Genomic DNA, 23205 nt, shown 5'->3' with positions numbered 1-23205 from the left:
TAGTAAAGTCAAACAAATTTTGCTATTGAATTGAAGAGGAATGAAAAAAACCCTATGCACTGTACATGAATTGGAAAAATGAATACAACTTTGAGCACATGTTGCAGATTTTCAGATAGCCAGCAACCCATATTTATTCCTGATTCTTTGTGGATTTGCTATGTAATGGTCAAAAGACCATAAAAATGACACACTTTGCTGTAGGATTTTAGGTCACTACAGTGGATAAAATCTATAGGAAATAAAAGAAGAAAATCTCATCTATCCCTCTCCAGCAATTCTACATTTCCAGTCATGTGGAACATATGGCTTTGCTTTCTGCTGTTTGATGGCCTAAGAAAAAGTACCGTTTAGAGTGTGATAAGAAGGAATACAAAGAATTTTATTCTTGTCACATAACACATCTCTTAACTAGAGACTGTAGATTCTCATATAAAGCATTCATTTTTTACATTTTAGTGTTTTTCTAAAGCTAGGAAAATCAAAGGCAGGTGTTTCCCATTCACCACTCATGGAATGCTACAACTCAATAAAGAAAGGAGCAGATGTAAAGCAGCCCTAGGAAAAAGCTTCACAAGTCTATCTGATGTCTTCGAGCTGTGGAATTCTCTGTTCAGTTGCTCATGAAAACTCCATTGGGACTTTTGGCTGACAAGTCAGATATTTTTATTGCAGCAATAGCGGTAGTGGTAGTAGTATGGATCCTCCAAGATCTATTGCCGGTTACTCAACCACACATCTGGCTGTTGTGGCAAAACCACAACGGCAAAACTGAACTGCAACTTGTTAATTATCTCAATATGTTTAGCTAGAAAAGAATGATACAGCATAAAACTTTTACTTATTGTAGCCAGACAACAGTGACACATTTGTACATGCTTTAAACTTGTCATGTGTTTGGCAGGCTTGGTAATAAATGCCAGATCAGATCTGCTAATACTAACACTAGGTTCACACTAGCATTAGGGTTTCCACTTGGGGAACCCAAAAATGGAAACCCTATCCGTTTAAAAAGTGGTTACATATGGAAACCCATAGAACCCATAGACTATAATGGGGACCATTGAGTATTCCTAGGGTGCGCAGGGTTTCCGCCAAAAATGTTGGGGAGAAAATTCCTTCTTGTAGGACTTTTCTTTCCACCTGTTTTAAGTGAAACTGGGGATAGAGTCGCCGACTAAGACTCAATCGCTAGTGTGATCGTAGCATAACTCTGGTTGTACAAATTATAACTCATCCCTAGTGCACTAAAGAAGGTCCATAGGTGGGAGAGTTTGGTGTGAAAAAACTTGAATAGCCGTCAATAGAGATGGATGATCCAACTCATACTGAGCCAGTTACAAAATGGTGAATTGTCTCAGGCTAACTAAAATGGTCACAAATTCTACTACTACTTCTACTACTTCTACTACTCCTACTCTACTCTTTTTTGAAGGTGACTAGGATTTTTTTATTTTTTTATTTTTTACACCTCCCCTAGGCCTACACTAATCATAGTCTGGAGTCTGAATAGTTAACTTTGACATAGATGTACTAGGAGCAATGACAGTGTTAAGCAATTTTAAGGTGTGGCTCATACCAAACTTATTTGATCCTAAGGCTAAGGCCCCATGGGCCGTATCCACAGCACTAAAGTGCTGCGGGAAGAACCGCTGCGTGAACGCATTGCGGTTCTTTCCGCAGCGCTTTTAAGAGAAAGTTCACAGAGTTTTCCTCTACGGACTTTCTCTTAACATTATATCTACGGGAAAGCCGCCTGCATTTCTGTAGATATAATTGACATGCTGCGATTTGCAAAGCCGCAACAGCTTTTCAAATCGCAGTGTGTCCGCGCTGCGATCTTTTCCGCAAAGTGGGGATGGGATTCGCATGAATTCCATCCACTTTGCCTGCACTGTACAATGCCACGATTTTTACCGCGGCAAATTGCGGCGTTTCTAGTCCGTGGGTCCCCGGCCTAAACGAATCTTTGACCCGAGCCACCTGAACCCAAAACAGAAATAATCCTGAGAGGTCCGCCCATCTCTAGCTACCACAGAAGCAACACTTTTGGCATACATAGAAATTATGAGCCCAGCATCCTCATCCAACTTCAATGACAGATGACAAAACTTGAATTCTTCTGAATGAATGGACAAAACTCCTACACACTCTAAAATCATGTAGAAAGCTTTCCCAGAAGAGTGGAAGCTTTTTTGTCTACAAAAGGGAACCAACTCCATATTGATACCCATGGAGTTAGAATAAGACATCATAGGGCTCGTTCACACCTGCGCCGGGTCTCCGTTCTGCAGGTTTCCGTTTCCTGTACAAAACAGAGGTAGGAGACGGAAACCTGCAGGACTCTTTCATACCCATTCATTTGAATGGGTTTGAAAGATGTCTGGCCGTGAGCGCCGGTGAGGGTTTTATGCTCTCTGCCGCGAAACCGTTTTTTAAAAATCGGACATGCAGTACTCTGTGTCCGGTTTTAAAAAAACGATTTCACGGCGGAGAGCATAAAACGCTCACCACCGCTCATGGCCGGACCCGCTCTGACAGCTTTCCGTCTTCTGCTGAGAACGGAGACCTGAATGCTAGTGTGAACCTAGCGATAAGGGTATGTTCACTGGCATTCCACTCTGGATTAGGCCCGAGTCAGCTGCGGAATCTGCGGCAAGATAGGGCAGCTCGCTTCTTTTTTCCACTACTAGCTAGCAGAAAAAAGAAGTAAGCGGCTCCCATTGAAGTCAATGGGAGCCGTTTTTGGAGCCGGATTTTGAGGCAGATTCAAAATTTTCTCCAAAAAACTCAGTGTGAACATACCCTAAAGTTTCCCTGCAGGTGTAAAGTGTAGGAGTCCCAATACTTTTGTCCATATAGAGTAGCTGTCTGGCCAAACATGTTCGGAACAACTATCCTTCTCAATCTTCCCTCATTATAAAAAAAAAAGTTGAGTATGCAAGTACTTTCTGGCAGATCCCTGGAAAATAAAGAATTGGGCACGTTCAAAGTTTGGACTTTCAATTGACATCTGCTGGTAGGAGCAAGTTGGAACATCACCATATATCAGCTCAGCCAAAATTGGTGGTTTCAGCTGACATCCTCCTTTACAGATACAAAGAACTAGGAATTAAAACTTGCTACTCCCTGAATACAAATAAGTGGTATTCCCTAAATTCTGCACTTGAATATTGGTATTATTAGAGAACTGTAGTCCTTTTATTAGCCTTTAACTCCTTATGTATTGCACACCCACTTGGCAGTGAATGGGTTAATAGTACATTAATATATTAACATTTTCTTACAATTGATTAGTGATAGATTCTTTATCTAAATCTGTAGAAGAGTAAATAGGAACGGGGCCACATGGTGTCTCAGTGATTAGCACTGCAGCCTTGCAGTGCTGGAGTCCTGGTGTTCAAATCCCACCAACGGCAAAAATCCATCTGCAAGGAATTTGTATGTTCTCCACATGTTTGCATGGATTTCCATCCCATATTCAAAAAAAAAAAAAAAAAAAAGACATACTGATAGGGAAAAAAAATGTACATCGTGAGCTCTATGTGGGGCTCACAATCTACATTAAAGAAGAAGAAGAATAAATAGGTTCATCTTTTCGAATGTTCCAGAGATTTTATACTTCTTGTTTTTATCCAAGTCATAAAGAACAGATTGGCACTCCTTTGTTGAGCGGTATGCCATGTCTCTGGACTGGAGAGAAGCAGAGTGAATCTGCTGCACATCTGTACCTTTGTGGACAATGTAGGATGGTATGAATCCAGCAAATATATTTCAAAGTAACAGGAACATGCACAGTTTATTTTTAGATGAAAGATATCAGGAATGAATTATGTTCTGATATTTTAAGTCAAATCTGGACTATTTCTTTTATTTTTGATTTTGCTTGAACTATACATATTTCAAAAGTTGTGGATCCCGATGATTAAGTGTTTTCGTTGATAAAGAAGTCGTCCAATTAAGACAATTAGGACACATGGTGACCACAAAATGGGGTTCCCCATTTGGGACATGTTTTTTAGCTGGAACATAGAGCACTATAAAGAACTGTTCCCGCTCTGAAAACCACAAAATATATGTTTACCCATTAATATGGAATGGAATACTAAATTTTCCCTGAAGTGTGTGGCAACTTGCCTCTCCCCTCACAGTTTCTGGGAATTTATGCTTTGTCATATTATACAGCTTGCATAACAATTTTGATGAGATGATTAGGATACTTTCTGAAAGCGTGTTTCTTAGTCACCACCATTTTTGCTCTAGCAGAATCTCAAGGACCCTCCCCATTCTTCATCTTCTTCATGGATTTTACTGCTTGAATTTCCAACTTGTGATCCTCAGACTAGTCACTGAGTAGTGATAGGAACTCTGAAGGAGCAGAGTCAAAGCTCATCATCAGGGTTAGGGGCCACACGGTGGCTCAGTGGTTAGCACTGCAGCCTTGCAGCGCTGGAGTCCTGGTGTTCAAATCCCACCAAGGGCAAAAAACCATCTGCAAGGAGTTTGTATGTTCTCCCCGTGTTTGCATGGATTTCCATCCCATATTCCAAAAAAGACATACTGATAGGGAAAAATGTACATTGTGAGCTCTATGTGGGGCTCACAATCTACATAAAAAAAAAAAAGGCTCATCATCAGGGAAGCAGTTGTTGAGAAGGCAACAGGCCAGAGGATGAGAAAAGAGTATGGTGTGCAGATAGGGGTCAAAATCAGGAGTACAACAACAAGTTCCAAGGCAAACAATCTAAGAGACAAGACAGTAGAGAAATCCTTGAAAAAATCCAAAGTTAGAGTCAAATTTAAGAACAAGTACAATGTGGTCACAAGAGCCAGAACATGGGCATAGGTTAACCACCAGCGGCCTTGCTGAAGGTGATGAATTTGGAGTGTGCTTTAAGTGGCCCACCAGGTCACCAGATGCCCAGAGAAACCAACATGATTATCAGGTAGACTGAGAACGGCCACAAGGCATCTTAGAGCATTGGGCAAAAGAAGAAGAGAGTCTGGTTGACTAGCAACCTGAATAAAACCAAAAGCTGGGACCATGCCCACCAGTAGAGACCTGGAGCTACAAAAGGGAGAGGTTCTCGTCTTAGAGTCCCTCCCTAAGGCAGTTCTAAGAGACGTAAGAGAATACTTCAATTAAAAATACCTGATCAGCTGTGGAGCATCAGTGTCTTTCTTCAGGACCCATCCACTGGATTAAATAGTAGAATTTTATACATGTTTATAGCTCAGAATATACTTGATTTTGAAATCAGAAAATTCAAAAGTTACAGCAGAAAGTATCTAAAATATCTTGAAAAATCAATTGATGACCAGTGGTCAGAGAAGAGAGATAAAAGGGGGATATGGAAACTGTTGGAAATCTGAAAGGAAAAAGGAAATTTCACACAAACGATCAATTTGTTAATAATTTTGAATTCCCAAAAGTGAATTTATAGGAAAGCACTTTCAGCCATATTCCTTGTGGAAAGCCAAATTCTATCCCCTAGAAGTATTATTAGACCACAGTGTTAATATTTGTGAACAGCTTTCTTGCCAAACTGTAAACTCTTTGGACTGCCATTGAAATATCCTGGAAATTCCTAGAGGTGGTCTTTACAGCTGGTTCCTGAGACTGCATTGAAACGTGAAGAAGAATGACCAACCATTTACTATGGAGGGAGCTTTAGACTCTGAGGTCAATAACCAGAGGTTAGTTCAGGAAGAGCTTCAAGGTTTTGCATAATGTTTTCCACCTCTTGTATTGTACTTGTCTCGAGATAATGTAACTTGAAAGACCATAATTACTAAATCCAGATAGTGGTCCATTTTGGAAAACTGGTTCACAATGACCAAGATGGGAGTAAACCCTTAGGCAAAAGGCAAATTGATGATGAATTCCATAAAATCCTGTGCAGGACTCAATTAGAATTGGTATTGTCAGGATGACATGTGAAGATGAAATTACTTGTCATCTTGTTTCCAGCCTGGTTACTTACCAACATAAGCAAGAGAGATGTTCTCACATGTTCTCTAGATTGACTTCTGGGTGACCTAACAGCAGAAAAGACTCAGTACATGAAAACACTTTACAGTAGAGGCCAGAAGAAACAAAAAATTGCCCTTTTTTGAGTCCCCCATGGGAAACAAGGCAATCATACAATTTGGGTTTTCCCCGCAGGACTATACTAAAGAATAAAATCTAATTTTGAGAAGATCTATCATTTTTTGCTGTGAATTCGTGGGTGAAATAGACATATTCTTAACTCTTGTAGTTGGAGAAAAGGGTGACATCTCCAAGACAGATTTCGCTGCAGTCAACTCCTTATCACCAGTAGAAGGATTCTTCTTTGTGTCATGGATTTTTTTTTTTTTTTTTAGATAGAAAACCACTTAAGTACTTATTTTTTCCAATTGCTGTAAGAAAATGGCACCAGGTTCAACTTTTAGTGGCAACAACCTCAAAAAAGATAACCAACTGGGATTCTGATGACGCAGAACCAGAGCATCGGACAGGCAGGACTTCATATGGCTAAAGGTTTAAACTACAGAAGTTAAAAAGATGAAGATATTCAAACCTTTCTGGTTTAGAAAAATGAGGGATGAAGTAACCTGAAACATAACCAGCTAACAGCAGATTGAACACTAGGATGGTTGGTCAGAGCCACAGTCATAAGTGAAGACTTGGTTCTGGAAAGGGAGGGGTGAGTAACAAAACTCAAACTAAAGCATGAATTGATAAAAGCTCTTTATCCTGTATGTAGGTAATAAGATATCAGTGACCTCTACATGTTACCCACATATTTGGCTTTAGCTACATGCAAAATAGAAGTACATAAAGTATATATATTGTAACTTTTGTAAATGCCCCATATACGAAATACAAATACCATATTTAACCAAATAATGTTTTCTTAACTGGGTCAAATACGCCTTATAAGGAGCTTAGCATCCTATAAAAGAACTTATACTTGAATTAAAGTTCTAAAGTATAAGGAGATCTATTTTGTACATTTCTTACTTGTTAGAATGTTCACTTGACTATAAGTTGATTCAGCTGGAATCTCCAGGAATCACCTGTAATCCAATGGCATAACTAGGAATGGCTGGGCCTCAAGGCACACATTTGTCATGGCCCCCCTACCTCTGCTGACCCTGAAAATATTGTGGTCTCTCCCCAAGGAGTGACGATATCCCCTTAACCCTGTCTAAGCCTCTCACCTCTACCAGGTTTGTCTTCTCTATACCGGGCTGACGAGATGCAATAACATCAAAACGGCCGTCCTCGGTTGAGAGACTGTACCTGGTAATAATCCCAGCATCATTGCAAAACAAAGGCCTCTTGGAAGGTCAAGCACGATGTTAAAGGGAGCAGCCTTTATTGGACTATCTCACTAAGATTCTGTCTTCCTAATTACATCAGGGAAGACAGGCTTGCACATTCCAGTGAGCGCCCTCTATTGGTTTGCAACACTGAGGCACCTGACTTCCTAATTACATCATGGAAGACAGATTTGCATATTCTTCCCATGACCTCCTGCCCTAGCATTCACATTCCTGCACACACTATTATGCCCCATAATGGCCTCTACGTACAGTGTTATGCTTCATAGTGGCCCCTGCGCACAGTACTATGACTCATAGTGCCCCCTGCACAAGCACAAGCCTTCCGGAGCACAGGTAAGGAGAGATAAGTAACAGTGTTTTTTTATGTTCTCCCACCTCTCCTAACCCTCCGATCATTATACTCGAGGGTCTGAAAAGACTTCCCTGAGTATAAAGATAGCGGTGTTTGTGCGGTTCGCAGGCCCATGGCCTTATTTTTTTTATCCCTTCTCCTGATCAAAGCAGCCTCGGTAGAAGAGGAAGTGCCGGTGGCTGCGAGCAGGTTCCAGGATCAGTAAGTAATTAGGGCCTGTTACCTGCCGGAGTTACTCCAGTACATAGCCTATTATAAAGCAAACATCCGCGGTGGTAGCGGCGGCCAAAGGGCACGGTGCATGAGGGGGCCTGGCCGCTGCTACCCTCGTAGTTAAACCCCTGATGTAATCTGTGGGAAACCGGGCAGTAAATGTTCAATACAAATTTGTAAACTTACAATTGTTTCCCTAGAGAAATACTTTTCACTACAGTTTCACTTTGAAATTGTTCAGGGAATGTTTCTAAAGATGTGCTAAAAACACTACTAAGTTTCTGAAAATCCCATGCCAATTTACATTTACAACTTTTTCCAACTATATTGAGATGTGAGCCCAATTTGGAAAGGAAACCTGCTGTTTCCTCACTCACTGATAAAGTGGCAGGGTGCAAACAGGTGTAGGCTCATCCAGCGTCAAAACCATTGGAAAATGAGAACTAGGACGTGGCAGCTCTCCAGAAATACAGCTCTTAGATTGATGATTTGTGCTAACATATCACGCCTTCTAACTCCCTTTAATTGGATAAAATGTGCATCTCTATTTCTTTATGAAGACAAATCCTTGTTACCTTTTACTTTCTGGCCACCTTGGTCTACTTGATAGAAGTATCTAAATCTATACTCTTAAGTAGGTGATACACTTGAGATAGTTTTTAGACAAAGGATATTTGACTATAAACACAATCATGTCAAGGATTGATGTTTTTTCCCGTGAGGAGAAAGGTATAAGCTGATAGTTCTTTTCTTCGACAGTAACAAAAGATCACACAGATTAAAGTCCAGTATGCCCAATCCTTCTTTCCTTGACATCTGCCAAGATAGTCATCTAATCCACCAACGTCAACTTTATTGACCAAAGTCTAATGTATATGATCATCTAAAGGTTATTACAGTTGATTATCATCACATTCATTGGTTTGGCCCAATGAAATGGGTAGGTGGGTTGTTACCAGGTGGGTGACTGTGTGATAGTGAAATTAGTCCTGTGAGAGTTAATATGTCTGAGAATGGCAGATGCCCAACAACTACTTCCTGTCCTAAAAGATGAAAGCAGAAAAATAGCAGAAGACTAGACCACATCCACCTTTCGGGTGAACCACCATTAGCTATCGGTAGGGGATGTTGTTGTTTAAGAAGAAGTTATATAAATGATTTGTATAAAACCCCTTTAAGACAAAGACACAGTATTCACTGGCAATTATTTTCTTGAAATGGAGAAACTGCTACTAGAAGGTTAAGAAGAAACCACTATAATCTTGGCTAAGTTCTTAGTAAAGACTACATAAGCGATCTGTTCTGTATGTGGCATTGAGGCAACCTGTTATAAATCACATTATCCTTAGCAAAGTATTATTACCAAGGGAATTGCACCTAATGATGTTGGCTGACGTTGTAAGCTGACAATCCATCAGGGACAGACTGAGGTAGTAGCCATAAGTAAGAGATTTCATCAAAGTTAGAGAAAATGTTTTCCATGTGTTATGTTATTTTATGAAACGTGACTTTTGACAAATGTTTAAGGGGCTGAGCACTTTATTGGATATTCTGTGCTTCATATGCTGGTTAAATGTAAAACATTAGAAATAAATGTAAGAATTCTATCTTGTGAAATATCTACAAACAAAAAGTCCAAAGAAGCTCCATGGATTTGGGAAAAGTGCATGTGAGCATAAACCAAAGGTTCTTATCAATCAATCTGCCATTATCTATCTATGTATGTACTTATATATCTTTAGCTATCTGTCTTTCTATGTATTATCTACTAATCTGCTGTATCTATCTAATTTTCTATTTATTTTATCTGTCTAGTCTTATCTGTCTAGTACTCTATTTACTTGCTTATCTATCATCTATATCTATCTATCTATCTATCTATCTATCTATCTATCTCTATCTAGCTATCTGTCTAGTGAAACTTCTATCCATCTGTCTATTATCTATCTATCTATCTATCTATCTATCAATCATATCTATTTCTATCTATTATCTATCTATCTATCTATCTATCTATCTATCTATCTATCTAGCTATCTATCTGATCTGATCACCATTCTATTCATGTATCTGCTATCTATCTATCTATCTATCTATCTATCTATCTATCTATCTATCTATCATAATCTGGTCACCATTCTATCCATTTATCTGTCATCTATCTACCTCCTATCTATCTATCTATCTATCTATCTATCTATCTATCTATCTATCTTTCTACCTATCTATCTATCTATCTATCTATCTATCTACTAATAATTTGAAAATTTCTCCCAAGATGATACGTACCATTATGTAACAAGTTTTTTCATTTCCATCTATATGGAAAAAATATACCGCGTGAGCAATTGCCAAATATATCCATATATGGTTATATAGATGTTATATTTTATTACCCTTCTCAGTACATATCCACCTGTACATGGCATATCCTAAAAAGACCAGTTATTGCAACTTAGTCTTGTGTTTTGACACCATTATGGCAAACTATGATCTGGGCTGATTGTTAAAAATGGAATCTATCTATCTATTATCTATCTATCTATCTATCTATCTATCTATCTATCTATCATCTATCTCCTATCTATCTATCTATCTATCTATCTATCTATCATCTATCTATCTCCTATCTATCTATCTATCTATCTATCTATCTATCTATCTATCTATCTATCTATTACTGTACCCTAACGTATAATCAATAAGTTTCTTTCTTTCTTTCTTTCTTTCTTTCTTTCTTTCTTTCTTTCTTTCTTTCTTTCTTTCTTTCTTTCTTTCTTTTTCTTTCCTTCCTTCCTTCTTTCTTTCATTCTCTCTCTCTCTCTCTATCTATCTCAAAAGCTGCATTATTATAAATCTGACTTATGTCTTTACGTCTTCATATACTACAATGTTAGAAAGACATAAAAAGAGTCATCACTCCTTTATATGAACAAATGTATCATACAAAGTTTCCATCTATCAAATCTACAAGCTTGGCTGCTACAAACTGTGACTCATCCGTATATGACCTTACTAATCCAACCTAGGGATATCCACTGCTAAAAACGTAGAAATAAACTGACTCATAAACCTCTGTTTTTCAATGCCGTTTGATATCATGAATAAAACATGAAAGTAAAGCAATGTTACAATGAACAACAGAGCACAGAGCCCTGCCAAAAAAGTCAACCTACTCTTATCAAATACCCAACAAACAGTGAGGATTCATCGCTCATCTGGAAAGCTGCACACATTTTCAGTAAAAAACTGCAACATTAAATATAAAGTTTGTGTATACAGAAAATAGGCAGGCGGTTTTCTTACTTTTAAAATAGGTCAGTGTTTGATCCGGTTGGAAATCATAAACAAGGTTCCCTTTGCAGGTGAGAGGATGAAAGCAGGAATGAGATTAAAGCATGCAACTATTTAGTAGAGTTGAGGGAGCTGAGAAGAGGGAGCACATCAACGCTCTGCTGCTCTAGGCATGTGGATACAGTGTTGAAAGGAGGTATTCATTTCAGCCTGGCTCCAAAGACACTCCTCTTTTCTTCTCTCTCACACACATATCCTCCCATTATTTAAGCATATGTGGTGTGTTAACTGACCCTGCCAACTCACATGCAAACTGCAACTTCCAATGAAAACATCATGACCCACGGTTATAAGAAAACGTGTAGGGTTTTATGATTTGACATTTTGTATGCCACAGAATGTAGCATTTTTTTATTGCTCTTAGTCATATGTTACTTATGGAGCCTCTTAGGTTCTATTATACCCAATTCCTTCTAGCCGCAGTTTGGCTAATGAACATACAGAAGTGATATTGTGATTCCTTATTATGACTAACAGACCATTAGCAACTAAGTATGTGTTAAGATGACACATTCACCCTGAGGCCTATGTACTATAATAATATAAGAATTACTAAATATCTCTAAGAAACTGTTTTGCCCATATGCTTTGCACTATTACTTACCAGCCAGCTGACATGCCTGTGCAGTAAATAGATTTCCCATGAAATAACAATGCTTGGGCATCTTTTCTAAGTATTTGGTCTATTATTCCTTCTGTAAGTGTATAAATAAATTGACAGCTGGGTGTTACCGTTCCATAAATGTGTCAAGGCGTAGTGTCATAGTGTCGTAGTGTCGTAGTGTCATAGTGTCGTAGTGTCATATCTACCATCTATCTATCTATCTATCTATCTATCTATCATCTATCTATCTATCTATCTATCTATCTATCTATCTATCTTTGTATCTATTGTGAGAAGGTGACAGGAAAGGTGCTGGAATCGCACTTTATCTCCCCCAGGTTTTTAACTTATGTGTGATCCAGTGTGGGTCTTGAGTAGCCCTCAGCCCAGATGTAGATCCTTGGCTCATTACTGGCCAGAAAAGGCTGCAGATCCTGCACTTCAGGGCAGATTCAGAGAGTGTGAGGAGGTATGTGGGTCTGTCCTGAGTCCGGTGAGACAATATTGCACTTGTCTTGTTCGTATGGCTGGTAGCAAGCCACACATATAGTTAGGTTATCAGTTCTGTTTAGTTAGTTGCTCAGACGAGCAGGATTTTGTTTTGTTTTTGCTTGAAGTTAAGGCTGTGTTTTATTTTGCTCATTTTGAAGTCAAAGTTTATTTTCCTATTTTTTTGTTTCTAAATAAACCTGTTGGCTGCATATTTTGTGTCTCAGTCTTTGACTGTTTAGGTCTGTACCTTTCCTGCTACCGAGCTACCACCCAACTCTATCTATCTGACTGTAATGTTGTATAGAAGGTTCTAGTGGACATGTTTGATTGATCATATGATTATAGGGTTCATTGTTGCCAGTACAATATTTCCTTGGGAGGATTTTAGATGCTTCAAAAGCTCTGTCAAGAGCCAGAAAAGCAGAGAAGATGTCAAGCAACTGGGAGAGGAGAAGGGGGCTGGATGAGGTTTTACTACAGGAAATCAGAGTTGGGGACAGAGACCAACAAGATTCTGTTTTAACCCTAAAGAACTTCATTCCAATTCGCATATCAGGCAAAAACTGATTTTTGTACAAAGGTTCCAAAAATAAAGCTACAAGGGTACTTGTGAGACTGTCCACTCTTAGGTCCTTGGGCTAGATGCAAGACCATTCTCCTGCTTTAAAAGTGGTATATGTATTGAGCATACTTAACTTCTTGTGGGTCAACTCTTTCAGATACCCACAGTTGTAATTGTACCTATTTGATAAACCAGATTCATATGTTAATGCCCGGTTTGTACTTTTTTTTAAGGATATCCAAAAACCTGTTTATATTCAGTTAAATACAGTGTCTAATTCAGGTTTATTGGGCCCTAAAATATCATTTCAAAGGTGTCCATAACCTTTAAGACAGTGTAGTAGTGCATGGCAAGTACAAGTGTCTACTGCTCTGATCTGAAGGGTCTTTTTTGATAAGAAAAGTTCTCCCAGCAGCCCATGTGGCGCTCTCTTGTGTTGGCACATATTTGCTGGCTTAATTCAGTGATTTCTATGCCAGCCAGCATGAAGCTACAGACTGAGTAAAGACAGAGTTGTACTACTTGTACGAGAATAGTTACAGGGGTCTACCTTCAAAAGACGTCTATGGTATGTACACAGGATTAACTCTGATATACTGGCCATTATTTCTTGGGGGCATTTTCTATATGGCACAGATTTGCATAGGTCACTAAGGGGTTACAATATATAGGGCACCATATATGATGCAACTTTACATGGTACAATGTATACCAGTCAATCAAAACATTAAAAAGTAATATTGGTGTGGCCTCCACGGATTGTTTTTCCATTATCTTCCAAAGAGTCTTTATGGACAGAGATTTGAGGAATTTGGAGACCATGTAAACATCTTAAACTCTTTCGGCATTATTTTCAAACAATTCCTGAAAAAGTTTTAAAGCTTAAAGGGGTATTCCATGGAGTATTTATTCACTGAACTGGTTCAATGGCATGGTTCTGGGAGTTCTGCCAACGCCATGATTCTCTGGTCATGTGATCAGAGGCAGTGTTCAGCTCCCTGGGTCATTCCACCCCTAACTCTCTCCACCCAGTCCTCCAGCGAACAGGGGTAATTAGTATAGTCATCCAGCCCCCATAGCACAGGTAATTAATTACCTGTGAGATCAGGGAAGGGGGGTGGAGTGACCCAGGGAGCCAAATGTTGCCTCAGATTACATGACCCGTAAGTCATGGCGTCACTAGAACCCACGGGTCTATCAAAGGAATTCTGCTGAACCAGGTAATTGAATGAATACTCCTTTAACCCTTTAACAGTGCTATTATGGTAGCTCACTGCCATGAGGGGGTATAATTGGTCTGCAACAATGTTTAGGTGGAAGAGTCCATTTCTGGTGCTCATGTTCCCATGATACATGCTTTGGTGGTGAAGAGTGGACACCTTGGGCATTGTAAAACATTGGCTGGTTTTGGGTCAAATAATTTAAGTACAAACCAGAGCTTAAATTGACTTAAAACATATTATATCGCACTGCCAGGCCTCCTAGGACTTTATGTAGCCAGTTTCTAGCTCTGTAAGGAAAACACAGCCAATGTTATGTCACAGTGACATGTATGTCTATGAAAACAAGGAATGGTAAGCAGTGGATACTCCACTCGCTCGCTTTTACTCATTTTTACATTTAAAATAATCCTAAATTACTCTTTTTTGGGGAAAAGGTGATCACCCATGTTTTTTATTCACACATTGCAAAAATCCAAGGTTTTTTATTAAAATTAGCTGTAAGCACTCCAAACTTGTTATTTAGGAGAAATACTTGTGGCTGTGTGCCTAGTTGATAAGTGATGGAGAAGAATTGGCTTTTCAAAACAAAAAGTCAACAAAAATTATCCCTTCATGGGAGCAGATCAAAATTCAGAAATCAAAATGGTGTTGACAATGAAAGATGCAATGGCACAGATTTTTTTGATTTGAGGACTGTTTTCAATCTAACTTCGTTTTTTCATATGCCAACACTGTGGCACCTAAAGTGTGATATAGTAGAATATAGTGGACCCGGTCGAAGGATATATCTAGCTGAGTGGTGGCAGTGGTGGTAACTGTGGAAGCATTAATGGCAGCACGGCATGGAATAATATGATGGACCAGACTACAATACATGGCTGACTGGTGGCAACATGAGTGACAGTACAATGATATGAAAATGTTTATACGAAACAAAGAGGCAAACCATCTCAACATGAATAAAATGATGGACCAGGCAGCAGGACATATCTGACGGGGTTTTGGCAGAGGTGGTAGGTGTGGCAGTACGACGTGGAATAATATGATGGACCAGGCCACATGACATGTCTGGCTGGGCGGTGGTAGCAATGACAACATGAATAGCAGTACAGCATGGAATGATATGACTCACCAGGCCACAGGACATGTCTGGCTGAGTGGTGGGAGTGGTGGTAACTGTGGCAGCATGAATGGCAGTATGGCATGGAATAATATGATGGACCAGACTACAATACATAGCTGACTGGTGGCAACACGAGTGACAGTACAATGATATGAAAATGTTTATACGAAACAAAGAGGCAAACCATCTCTCGGGATTATTATCTGAATGACTGTCAAGTGGTGTCCAGTGATGCCAGAACCCTGCCAACATCACAGACATATGTCTCCTTTGTATTTTCACTGCACAATGCATATTGCAGTGGCCATTTTAGTTCACCCGAGATGAATCGCAAATGTTTCGGTTTTGTTAAAAATCGACCATTTTGGAGTATTCAGGTTGTATTAAAGAGGGTGTTCTGTCAGACTCAAACCTTCTCCACGGGGAAAGAATTAAAAGTCATTTTGCTGGTAGCAGACTCTCTTTTTTGCTCCAATTAGTACTGTAGTTGCTCTTCGATGGGATTTCCCATGTGTATCGATGACCCTTGAGCGCCTATTATCTTTTTTGCTAGTTCAACAGTAGTCCTGCTGTGGGAGCCAGGGTCCCAGGACCCACACCAAATAGATCAACTAAGTGACCCTCTAGGCTGGGCTCCCTCCCACTATTTCATCTTGCTCATGGACACAACAGCCAGACTCTATCATAGAGTGTAGGGATATTGCAGCCAAAAAATACACCGTAATCACACAAGCACATTGTCACCAGTGTTTATGGAGGAAGATGATGCTCAGCAGAGCAGGATTACGTCAGTTGACCAGCAGAAGGAAAAAGCCAGGACCAACATCATCAGTTTACACGACAGGAATGGAACACTGCTCTTGGCATGAAAATGACGGCCCCATAGCTCATGCAGCGATTGTCCATTTCTCACAGGAGTTTGAACTTAACACTAATGGTAACTAGTTTCAAGTTCACAATGGATTTGGCACTCTACCCTTCGGAGCAACAAGCATGGGTCTGGAATTGCATTGCATGAATGGAATGCCAGATAGCAATGGAGATCCAGACAGAATATCTGATGATTGCATGTTGAGCAGCACAAAGAGACATGGCATGTTGCACAGCCAGTACGTACAACCAGGTTTCATCAGTTTGGAGACCCATCACACCACCTACTTTCCAGAAAACATCAAACTGCAGCAGATGACTCAGCACAAGTAACATGGGAAGAATATGCAAATCTGTCTTCCATGATGTAATTAGGAAGACAGTGCCTCAGTCATGCAGCCCAATAGAGGGCGCTCCCTTTAACATCATGCCTGTCTCTTCCCAGAGGCGTTTGCTGCAATGATGTGGGCTTTTACCAAGTACAGTCTCTCAGCTGAGGACAGCTGTTTCAATCTGATTGGATCTCTTCAGCCTGGTGCAGAGAAGACTGACTTGGCAGAGGTGAGAGGCTTCTAGACAGGGTTAAGGAGATATCGTCACTCCTTCTTTCTTCTTCTGTTCCTTAGCTGCTATGGACTCCTAGTATATCTTCTCTTCTCAGCTTATGTGTGTCTCTTTCCGTAATATATTACTGTGTATTATCCTGTACAAGTTTTGCTTTACGTGAGCTGTAAATATAGCCATGATTAGAAACAGACCATAATGGCCAATGATCAAAAGTTTGCCCATAAATACAACGCATCATCCATGCCCGGGATAGGGGGTAAATTGTAGAACAATAAGGGAGTGACCATTGGGATCCCCATTGATTATGAGAAAAGGGGTCCCTTGTACCTCCATCTGAATGATGAAAAAGTTTACTCAATTCTTTTTTTTAATGTAGATTGTGAGCCCCTATCTGTATATTTTTCCCCTATCAGTATGTCTTTGGAGTATGGGAGGAAATCCACACAAACACGGGGAGAACATAAAAACTCCTTGCAGATGTTGTCTCTGGCAGGATTCGAACCCAGTACTCAGTGCTGCAATACTAACCACTGAGCCACTGTGTTGCCCCCAAGTTTACTCACTTCTATGGGACTTCCTAAGATAGCCGAGAAGAGCACTGGGTTATCTCCTGAGATAAATGGATTGTCATTGCAGTTCCATTGAGGCAGGGTGGATAGGACCCCTGTTCTTGTGGTCGTGTTCCCAGTGGTCAGACCTAGTGAATTTTTTTATGCAGATGTTTGCTAAAAGATTTAGAGATACGTGAAAGCTTTGGCTTCGTCTACTTGCCTGCCGTCCTGGATGGATTTAACTATATGTAATACATATCCCTTTAAGATGACTGGCTTGTTGAATTAGTTTTGGAGCAGTAAAATCTGGATTATACCAGTAATTTAAGCAGAATAATGATTCAGCATCCCGCTCAAATTGAAGCCCCCGGAGCATTGAGTTTATTCAGTTGATTTCTGTTTGACTGCTAAAAAAAGAATGCTAGAAATGATTCCACATAGATTGATGATGGACAATAAGGACAAAATGTATACCACATGGCGCCGTATCTGAAAGCTGAATCATCTGCCGAAAAACATAACTTTTTGTCCAGTAATGACTAACATACAGTATTGGTACACATAAAAGCAATAATATGTCTTACTTATTATCATCACATTATTAGGGGGCTGGTTGGGATTCCACCACCTCCAACACCGTACTGCATCCCTATTATGTAAGTATACGTAAAAACTAAACTTTATTACTGTGTAGGGTGTATTACAGTGAGCGTAATTTGGCAAGGGTATTAAGCTGGCATGTACTGCTGTGTCTCTGTCTCTTAAGAGTCACCTGTTTATTTGCACTATTATGTATAGCATTTACCATATAACATTTTTCAGGTGGACATGTGGGCTATACAGTGTGTAAAAGGGGAAGTACACTCTTACTGCTTCCATGGGAATTAGGAAGGAAAGTAGTAGCTAGGTGCTACCAAGCAAAGCGCTTGATTCATTGATCATCAGCAAGTGTCACCATCTCTATAAAAGCAGAAGTTTTGACAGTTTGCTGATCTGGCTCATTCAGGTGTGTGTTAACACTATGCCAAGGAGGAAATACATCAGCAATGATCTTAGAGAAGCAATTACTGCTGTCCATCAATCTGGTAAAGGTTGTAATGGCTACTTATAAACAATCTGAAGTCCACCTGTCTACAGTGAGGTAGATTATTCTCAAGTGGATATACTTAGATACACTCATGGCTTTTCCATTTTTTATTAAATAAATAATGAAACAGTGCAATCTGGATTTACCAAGTACCGAAAGGGGCTCTATCATTGGGAAAATCATTTTTAGATAAGCACATCCTTGCATAGGCTTTGGAAAGGCTATTTCACACCTACCTTTTGTATGTAAATTGCCTCAGTAATCTTTGAATAAGTCTGTTTTTATCCATATGCTAATTAGCTTTCTGTCTCACTGTGTACTCCTCTCTGCTATTCTCTATGTGTATACACGGCACAGGCTTCTGTGCTGATGACTCATCTCCCTGCTAGTATACACAGAGAATAGCAGACACAGACACTTCCAGTGCATTCAGAAAGCTAATTAGAATCTGAATAAAAACAGATTTATTCAAAGGCTACTGAGGCAATTTACATACAAAAGGTATGTGTGAAATAGCCTTTCTAAAGGCTATGCAAGGATGTACTTATCTAAAAATGATGTTTCCCAATGATAGAGCCCCTTTAAATAACGTATCATGTGTTTTTGTCATTGCTTTATTTCTGTTATCTTTGGCTTCATTTAACCCAGTATTTTTTTTTACCACCAACTAGGTATCATCTTTGGCTCGTGGATTATCAATTTGACTACATTTTCAGGCATGAACAGTCCCCATATTCAGATCAATACCTCTTTACATCTGGGCTATAACTGCAACAACATTGCGTCCTCTACTGTAGAGGAAAAAAGGTTTTACCATAGTCACAGATGGGTCTGATTTACACTAATAAGATGGGTCTGGTTTACAGTAAGCAATGTACAAGCAATGTACAGCAATGAAACTCACTGTCACAGGATTGTACAAGTTCAAGAAGGGTTTGAATGAGTTTCTTAGAAGTTATAATATCTCTAAACAACATAATTAATCAAAATTGTATATTTACCCATATCCCTGTGGGGGTCATGTGAAAGCCCCAGGGACGCTTTCTGATCCGGTGATCATGTTTCCCCGTTTCCAGAAACATATCGTCACTGCTCCGCCTCCGCCCCCATCCACTCCATCGTACTTACCTTCCAGGCTTCTTCCTGAGGGATGGCTCCTCCTTCTTTTCTGACTGCCACCGCTTCTCCCAGTTCTGCTCTGTGCACTGATGCCGAAAATCCACCTCTACTGCGCAGCTCCTACACATGCGCAGTAGAGGTGGATCATCACACAGAACAGTGCTGGGAGAAGAATGTGCGCAGAAGGAGGTGCTATCCCTGGAAGGACTGGTTGTGGGCGCGATAACTAGAAAAACAGGGAAGTGGTGTATGGAAGGTAGGGAGATAGAGAGGAGTGAGGAAGGGGGGTGCAATGAGGTGAGAGGGGTTTGTGTGGAAGTTGCACAGTAGGAAGCTACACCATGTAAACAAATGCAGGAGATATCAGGAGCTTCCAGAGACACCCAGAAATCCCTCAAAACATAGCTAAAGGTATATGGGTGCATTTATTAACCCATTAATAGCACTAACAGAATACCTCCAAACTTTCAAAGAGCAGAAAGAGGGACAAAATGTTCAGTGCGCAGAGCCATTAAATATAGGTCAAAGGTCAAGAGTTGCTATCAGATTGTTTGGGCACGTTATAAGTGATAGTTGTAGATTTCAGCTCTGAAGAAAGTGGGATTGTGAATACAGCTCTGGGCTGTAATGCAGGATGTAACACAGTATCAGTATGAGATAAATAATGGAATGTACTTACAATTTTTTTTATTTTTAGTCACTGTGTATAAGTGGTTTTCAAAAGTCACCATTGGCTGTATTCTTGACCATTCAGACTATGATGTTGCTGAGCATTGCTGGCATTTCTAGTAATGACATTATGTTTGCCCTCTACTTTGAGTAGGGGAACATTTTAATAACTGAGTTATCAGATAATCATTATTTCAACACTAACAAACAAAGGAAAAATTTGACATTGAGAAACAAACTTTTCTTTCATTCCTCAGACATAAGACAAGAAAATGTATGTTGCACGACAAAAATTAGAACAATGGAACTTTCATATGAATATCTCATGTCTGTGAGTTTTGTTTACAATGAGTCTGAACTGATTCAGTATCAGTATAGGTGGATGCAACTGTGTGCCTAAACATATGTATACATCTACCATTAAATGACACAAAATGTTTAGATTAGATTATGCGAGCCTGAAGTCATCACTATGAGGAATTTAGGAGTCTCAATGGAGTTTATTCACTATGTTCAAAAAATAAAACTGCTTACTTTAAACTCTTAAAGGAATAGGTCATTATTTTCTGATTGGTGGGGGTCCAATATCTGACACCTTTACCTTACCGATCTGCTGTTCTCAGCAGTTGATACTCAGAGAGTGGAGTAGGAAGCAGAAACTTTTGTTCTCTATGTAGTCGTAGTTGCCAGGGATGTAACGATCATGGTTGCAGAAAGTGCGATTGTGATCGGGCCTGGAGGGGTATGAGGCCAGCTGGTAATGGCAGGGGCCCCGGCCTACATTGGACGGGGAGAGCCTTGTTCCCTGACTGCTATACATATTTTTCATGGAAAGGGGACTGACTGGATCCTTTCCATTAAATGCCAGCCCAGGGGAGGTGTATAAAAATAAACACATACTCACCTGTCCTGGGCTGAGCATCCACTCTGGGGCTCTTCCTGTGGTAGATGCTCAATACTAGTTGGCTAAAAGACGTTTGATGATGTCATCGCTAGTATATGATCAGACTCTTGTGTGGGTGGAGCTATTGTGGACAGGACAATGTGGAATCTGCTGGTACTAAAGGAAGGTAAGGAGGAGAGAAGAGAACATGTGTGAGCAAGAGTGGGACATAGGGGTGTAGGTTGTGTGTGAGCAAGAGGGGGACATAGGGGTGTAGGCTGTGTGTGAGCAAGAGAGGGACATAAGGGTGTAGGCTGTGTGTGAGCAAGAGGAGGTAATGGGGTGCAGGCTGTTTGTGAGCAAGAGAAGGGAATGGGGGTGCAGGCTGTGTGTTGGCAAGAGAGGTATATGGGGTGTAGGTTGTGTGTGAGCAAGAGGGGGACATGGGGGTGAAGGCTTTGTGTGAGCAATAGGAGGGAATAGGAGTGCAGGCTGTGTGTGAGCAAGAGGGGGGAATGGAGTGTCAGGCTGTGTGTGGGCAAGAGGGATATATGGGGGAGTAGGCTGTGTGTGAGCAAGAGAGGGGAATGGGAGGTTCATGGTGGGGGCACTGTTAGCACATAGTACTGTGTGGGGCCACTGGTGAGCACATAATACTGTGTGGGGGCCACTGTGGAGCATATAATACTGTGTGTGGGCCACTATGGAGTACGTAATACTGTTTGGGGGCCACTGTGGCGCACATAATACTGTGTGGGGTCCACTGCGGAGCATGTGATACTGTACCAGTGTTGTTAACATGCTGGGAACTGGTCATTCACTGTATTTTTGATAACTGCAGTTGTGGGTACTAAAGCTGTATCCCTTTCAAGTATCTGAGATATCACTTCAGCACCCGTAACTGCCACTATCAAGAATTCTCTTAGGGGGCGTTCACACTACCGTCGGTGTCCGACATGTAGTGTCCGCTCAAAATCTGTCACGGACACTAGGAGCGGACACTAGATGTGTCCGTGACACCTGTCATTCACTTGAATGGGCATCGGGTGCGTTCTTTTGCACTCCGTGCCCGTCCTTTCCTGTCCGCAAGAGAAGATGTCCGACTTCTCAAGCGGACAGAAGAACCCTGCATGCAGGGTTTTTCTGTCCGCTTGAGAAGTCGGACATCTTCTCTTGCGGACAGGGAAGGACGGGCACGGAGTGCAAAAGGACGCACCCGATGCCCATTCAAGTGAATGACAGGTGTCACGGACACATCTAGTGCCCGCTCCTAGTGTCCGTGACAGATTTTGAGCGGACACTAGGAACGGACACTACATGTCGGACACCGACGGTAGTGTGAACGCTCCCTTAGGGGTTAGTCATTTTAGTGTAGGATTCCATCTAAAGAGGTTGCCTCATTTTATGTATTTTTATATACAGTAGGTTTTTTCAATAATTCTCTTGGTTCTAGAAGAGTGCTGTTGCAGCTTTTTGTGTTTGCATTTCTATTGCAGCCATTGAGAGCAAGGCTCTCGGTTACATGACCAACTTTAATTTACTTTATGAATCTGAAGGAGTCAGTAGCATAGGTAGGAATGGCTGGGTCCCAAGGCGAACATTTGACATGGGGGCCCTTGATCCTGACCACCCCCCTCCCTGCACAAACCCTATTCCTGCACACAGTATTATGCCCCATAATGGCTCCTACACACAGTATTATGTACAATAGTGGCCCCTGCACACAGTATTATGCCCCATAGTGGCCCCTGCACACACTATTATGCCCCATAGTGGCCCCTTCACACAGTATTATGCCCCATTGTGGACACCCATGAACAATCATTATAATTAGCACACCACAGAGACCCAGGGGAGGTGATAAACATAAAAAACAATGTTACTTACCTCTTCCTAGCTCCAGTGCACTCCCCGCTAATTTCGTCCATCTTCAATGTTGGACCAGACATCACGTCAGTCAGGCCTATGTCGTGACACATAATGACGCTGACTCATGTGATGTCTGGGAAGTCACCAAACAGGCTCGAAGCCTACCAGAGTGTAGGAGAGGTAAGTAACATTGTTTTTTATGTTTCCTCAACTCCCTGGCCCTCTGATCATTATACTCTAGGGTCTGAAAACACCCCCTGAGTATAATAATAGCAGTATTTGTTGGGGTTTGCGGGCCCATGGCCTCACTCAATGATCCTGCTCCTGCACACAGC

At 40.7% G+C, this 23205-nt stretch overlaps 1 protein-coding gene across 2 annotated transcripts in view; it reads right to left on the bottom strand.

Moving 5' to 3' along the window:
* EFEMP1 (EGF containing fibulin extracellular matrix protein 1) overlaps window positions 1-11362 on the bottom strand; it is a 62427-nt gene extending 51065 nt beyond the window's left edge. For both annotated transcript variants that reach the window (XR_012715315.1, XM_075267594.1), the window contains exon 1: window positions 11204-11362. The gene's annotated coding sequence lies outside the window, so the exon portion shown is untranslated. The remainder of the gene's footprint in view (window positions 1-11203) is intronic.
* Window positions 11363-23205: the final 11843 nt, after the last annotated feature.

The sequence above is a fragment of the Leptodactylus fuscus genome, chromosome 3 (genome assembly GCF_031893055.1).
Source record: "Leptodactylus fuscus isolate aLepFus1 chromosome 3, aLepFus1.hap2, whole genome shotgun sequence".
NCBI lineage: Eukaryota > Metazoa > Chordata > Amphibia > Anura > Leptodactylidae > Leptodactylus > Leptodactylus fuscus.
Note: the sequence above shows the minus strand (reverse complement) of the source record. Positions and strands in the feature narration are given on the sequence as shown.